The sequence below is a fragment of the Chiloscyllium plagiosum genome, unplaced genomic scaffold, assembly GCF_037043375.1.
Source record: "Chiloscyllium plagiosum isolate Xiang-an unplaced genomic scaffold, Cpla_swu_hap1 HiC_scaffold_36, whole genome shotgun sequence".
NCBI classification, from domain to species: domain Eukaryota; kingdom Metazoa; phylum Chordata; class Chondrichthyes; order Orectolobiformes; family Hemiscylliidae; genus Chiloscyllium; species Chiloscyllium plagiosum.
In genome coordinates, this window is record NW_028270174.1 from 40,172,970 (window position 1) to 40,178,992 (window position 6,023).

The window sequence follows — 6,023 nt, forward strand, 5'->3', positions numbered from 1 at the left end:
GAGGAGATATGTACTCCAGAAGGGCTATTACCAGAAAAAGTACTGGTAATGGGAATTCATGGTGAGACAAAAAGTGCTCAACTATGTAAAGTGAGGCTAGAGAGTCCAGAGGAGAGTGGATAATTTGTTGTAGGAGCACTGGAAAAACTCTCAGCTCCAGGAATACAATTTGTCCTTGCAAACGATATAGCTGATTCACCGGTAGACGTGCTGCCTTTTGTGGTTGAAAAGCCAGTGGAGACTCAGGCAACTGAAGCAATACAGGAATTTTACCCTGGAATCTTCCCTGATCGTGTAGTAACAACATCACAGAGTCACCAGTTGAAACAGGAGAGATTAAAATGTACAGATAAGGAAGCTGAAGTGGCATTAGCAAAGACTGTGTTCAATCAGGTAGTTGAAACAAAACAGGAGCAAATAGGTAATCATACTAATATCTTTAGCTCTACAAAACTCATTGAGTTACAGCGGAAGGATGAAAATTTAAAGCAGTTGTACCAAAAGGCACATACAGAGAAGGAATCTGAATGGGTGTTATTACCTGAAAAATGATTTCTTAGTGAGGAAATGGAGACCATCACATTTTCAAACAGATGAGAAATGGGCAGAAATTCATCAAATTGTCTTGCTAGTGCAGTACAAAAGGGAGATATTGTGAGTGGTGCATGAGCTACCACTTGGAGGTCATTTAGGAATGAGGAAAACACAGGCTAAATTTCAAAGACATTTCTACTGGCCTGGACTGCACAAGGATATGGTTGAATTTTGCCAGATGTATCATACATTCAGGTAATTGGAAAACCACAGGCGGTAATAAAACCTGCACCTGTGTGTGTGAAGAAAGGCTGCTAGGATAAGTCCAGTCGGGTATTGTCTCTTTCTCTCTAACTGCAAGCCAGTAAGCCCTGGTTTGTTTCATTTTAACTCTTTGTGCTAAGGGATGTGTTTACTGGGACTGTTGCAAGTAGTTTTGGAACAGCATCATTAAATCTGGATAGTCTGTTGGGTCTTTGGATAGGATAAGTTATCTGGTATTTTATTTTCTGTTCTTTGTGTTTCATTCTGTAATTTTGTAAATAAATTCTGTTTGTTTAAAATGTGGCAGTCAGATGAGCTGATTCACTCCAGGAATATCCACTGTACACTTACCTAAAGCAAATAGCAAATTTACAGTCTGGGCTACCTACATAAAAATATTTTGAAGGGTTGGGCCTGGTCCAGTACATAGGTTACTTGAGAAGATTCTGACGGATAAGATATACACATGCATTTGAAAAGACAGGGTTTGAATGGGAGTAGTGTCAAGATTAGAGTGGTGCTGGAAAAGCAAAGCAGGTCAGGCACCATCCAAGGAGCAGGAAAATCAACGTTTCAGGCTAAAGTCCTTCATCAGGAATCCTCACTTTCACCTTTGACTGGGAGATCATGCCTCAAACATTTGCTTCACAAAGAGTTATTTGATGAAGAGACCAGGAAGGTTGATGAGGGCAGGGCAATAGACGTAGGCCAAAGTGAGGACTGCAGATGCTGGAAATCAGAGTCTAGATTAGAGTGGTGCTGGAAAAGCACAGCAGGTCAGGCAGCATCCGAGGAGCAGGAAAACGACATTTCAGGCAAACGCCCTTCATCAGGACTGGTAGGCCTTCAATAAGGACTTTGATAAGGTTCCACATGGTAAGCTGCTCGGGGTGGGAAGGGAAATTGCGGTCTCTAAAGAAGGAGGCCATCTGTGGTGGAACTGGCCAACCTTTGCATAGGTGCTCACCTTCCACCCTACCAACCTTCGCATAAACCAAATCATCCGACATTTCCGCCACCTATCACCTTCATCCCCACCCTCATTCACCCATTGTACTCTTTGCTACCCTCTCCCACCCTCCTCTCTGACCTATCACCTTCATCTTCACCCCCATTCATCCAATGTACTCTTTGCTACCTTCCCCCAATCTCCTCTCTGACCTATCACCTCCATCCCCACACCCATTGTACTCTTTGCTACCCTCCCCCACCAACACCCTCCTCTCATTTATCTCTCCACCCTGCAGGCACTCTGCCTCTATTCCTGATGAAGGGCTTTTGCCCAAAAGTCGATTTTCCTGCTCCTCGGATGCTGCCTGAACTGCTGTGCTTTTCTGGCACCACTCTAATCCAGAACATAATTTACTGTGTCTGGTGCTCCCAATATGGTCTTCTCTACATCAGGGACTCCAAATATAAACTCAGGGCAGATTTTGCTGCACATCTCAGCCGGGCACACAATGACCAACCTGACCTCCCATTTTAATTCTCCTTCTCACTCCCTTTCCAACATAACCATCCTCGACCTCCTCCATTGCCACAACGAATCAGACCGCAAGTTGGAGGAACACCTCATCTTCCACCTGGGCAGCATTGAGTTCTCCAATTTCAAATAACCTCCCTTCCCACCCCCTGACTTTCTTCCCAACCCTTCTTCCATTCCTCTGATCGATCCTTCCTTCCAGCTACCAACCGGATTCATTCCTCTCATCAACCTACCAGGTCATACCCTCTACGTGTGTTCACCTATCACTACCTCTCCACCCTGCAACCCCACACTCCCCCACACCCGCATCTGCAGCTTGAGAAGATTGAGAAGAGACTTAATATGGGTATTCAAAAGTCTATGCAGTATAGGCAGTGAGAAGCTATTCCCACTGAAGAAAGAACTGAGAACAAGAGCGTGCAGATGTAAGTAATTCAGACAAGAAGCTATGATTGACACGAGAAAAAAACATTTCTATGCAGTCTGTTGGAGATTGGGTAAACTGACACTTCCAAATTTGGGTCATCACCTGAAAATGAAGAATTTCTAGAGCTGAAAAGATGGAGGCAGTGGCAATCAGTGAATTTATCCTTTAGGGGTTGGAAGGGATGTTGGTCTCTGAAATGGCACTGAATCAGATCATTCTTGAATTCTAAAGATGGTCATGCCCCGAGAGTTCTTACCTAGAGTGAAATTTGGGTTCTTAGTTATGTTTTAAAACCATAATTTCCATTTTAAATATAGTTCCTGCCTGAAATAACTTGGCACTGACAGCCCAGAGGTTTTAGAATGGCACTGACTGCACGTTAACAAGATGGCTAGAGATTGACATCTGTATTTTCTTCGCAGGTTCAATGTCAATTTTTAGATTTTTCAACTTTAAATACTTTCGAATGTTTTCTCACATTATTTGAGGAACATTAATGATATTAGTAACAAGGAATGTAAAGTACTTAATATTAGCAAAGAAATACTGGAGAAATTAATGGACTAAAGCCCAACAAATCTCCTCGACCTGATGGCTGATATCTAAGGGTTTAGAAAAGATGGCTCAGAGATAATATATGAACACATCGTGATCATCCAAAGTTCTGTAGGTTACAGAATGGTTCCAAGTTTGTTAATATTACCGAGCTATGTGGGAACCCACGCTGTGTGGAGGAATAAAACGTCTGTGTGATTGAACAAAAAAGTGACAGGTAGAGTATAATTTGGTAAAATGTAATTACTTTGGTAGGAAAAATATAATTAAAACAAAAGCTTTTTTTCTAAAGAAAACTATTATGTCTTTATGTTCAGGCAGATTTGGGTGTGCTTGGACAAGAAGCACAGAAAATTAACATGTAGGAACGGCAACCAATTAGAAAGGTTAATCTTTATTTTACAATAGGCTGAAGTACAAAAGTATGGAAGTCTTGATGTTCTTGTGCAACATTTTGATAAATCACCACTGGGTCTCTGTGCTGGATAAAAGATCAAATAGAATGTATCATTAAAATTTAGAAGGATAACTGGTGGTCTAATTGAAAGATATAAGATTCTGATAGGGCTTGACAGAATAAATGCTATGACATGATTCCCTCCAGTTGGAGAGTCTAGAACTCAAGGGATATAGACTCTGGGTAGCCATTGGGAATAAGAAGTTTCTTCATTCTGAGGTTTACAAATCTCTGGAATTCTCAATTTCTGGATCTTAAAAGATCCAAGGATTAGGATCCAAGAAAGCTAGACGTCATAGATCAGGTACAATTTTATTGTTCAGCCCAACGGGGTAGAGAGTCTGCATAACCTACTCTTTTTTTTTTGTCTGAAAAAGGTGCTTATATAAGTTAAAATGATAGTAAACATTCTAGTAACTATAGGCCGGTGAGTCTCACTTCTGTTGTGGGCAAAGTCTTAGAGAGAATTGTAAGGGATAGGATTTATGCACATCTGGATAGGAATAATGTGATCAAGGATAGTCAGCATGGTTTTGTGAAGGGCAGGTCGTGCCTCACAAACCTTATTGAATTCTTTGAAAAGGTGACGAAGGAGGTTGATGAGGGGAAAGCGATAGATGTGGTATATATGGATTTTAGTAAGGCGTTTGATAAGGTACCCCATGGTAGGCTACTGCAGAAAATACGGAGATATGGCATTGAGGGTGAGTTGGAGGTTTGGATTAGGAATTGGCTGGATGGAAGAAGACAGAGGGTAGTAGTTGATGGCAAAGTTTCTTCATGGAGTGCCGTCACTAGCGGTGTTCCGCAAGGATCTGTTTTGGGACCATTGCTGTTTGTCATTTTTATAAATGACCTGGAAGAGGGGTTAGAAGGTTGGGTGAGCAAGTTTGCGGATGATACGAAAGTCGGAGGAGTTGTTGACAGTGAGGAAGGATGTGGCAGGTTACAGCAGGATATAGAGAAGCTGCAGAGCTGGGCAGAAAGGTGGCAAATGGAATTCAATGTAGCTAAGTGTGAGGTGATTCACTTTGGGAAGAATAACAAAAAGATGGGGTACTGGGCTAATGGTCGGATACTTGGCAGTGTGGATGAGCAGAGGGATCTTGGTGTCCACGTACACAGATCTCTGAAAGTTGCCACCCAGGTAAATAGTGCGGTGAGGAAGGCATATGGCGTACTGGCTTTTATTGGTAGAGGAATTGAGTTCCGGAGTCCTGAGGTCATGATGCAGTTGTATAAGACTCTGGTGCGGCCGCATCTGGAATATTGTGTGCAGTTTTGGTCGCCATACTATAGGAAGGATGTGGAGGCACTGGAACGGGTGCAGAGGAGGTTTACCAGGATGTTGCCTGGTATGGAAGGAAGATCGTATGAGGAAAGACTGAGACACTTGGGGCTGTTTTCATTAGAGAAAAGAAGGTTTAGGGGTGACTTGATTGAGGTGTACAAGATGATTAGGGGGTTAGATAGGGTTGACAGTGTGAACCTTTTCCCGCGTATGGAGTCGGGTATTACAAGGGGGCATAGCTTTAAATTAAGGGGGGGTAGATATAGGACTGAAGTTAGGGGTAGGTTCTTCACTCAGCGAGTCGTAAGTTCATGGAATGCCCTGCCAGTAGCAGTGGTGGACTCTCCCTCTTTATGGGCATTTAAGCGGGCATTGGATAGGTATATGGAGGATAGTGGGTTAGTATAGGTTAGGTGGGCTTGGATCGGCGCAACATCGAGGGCCAAAGGGCCTGTACTGCGCTGTATTCTTCTATGTTCTAAAACAGTGTATTGTACTCATTGACAAGATAGATATACAAATAGCATTCTGAACATTTTAACATTGGAATTCTGTGTGTGCCCAACAAAAAAGTAAATATTTTAGGTTAGTGATGTAATTTAGTTTGATACTTCTTAATCAGTAGTTAGTAGTCCTGCCTCACAGCACCAGGGACCAGGAGTCAATCCCACCTTTCGGTGACCGTGTGAAGTTTGCACATTCTCCCGATCTCTGTGTGGCTTCTGCCGGGTATTCCAGTTTTCTCCCACAGTCCAAAACATGTGCAGGTTAGGAGGATTGGCCATGCTAAATTGTCCATAGTATTCAGGGATGTACATGCTAGGTGGGAAGTGTAGCGTTTCAGGGAGAGGGTAGGGGGATGGATTGTTGTGGACCCATTGGACTGAATGGCCTGTTTCCATACTGTATTGACTCCATGACTTGCCTATCACAATTTGGTACCAAAGAGCTTATCTACAATTATCAATCCAAAGCAATTATAAGAAAAATATTATATTCTTTCACATAA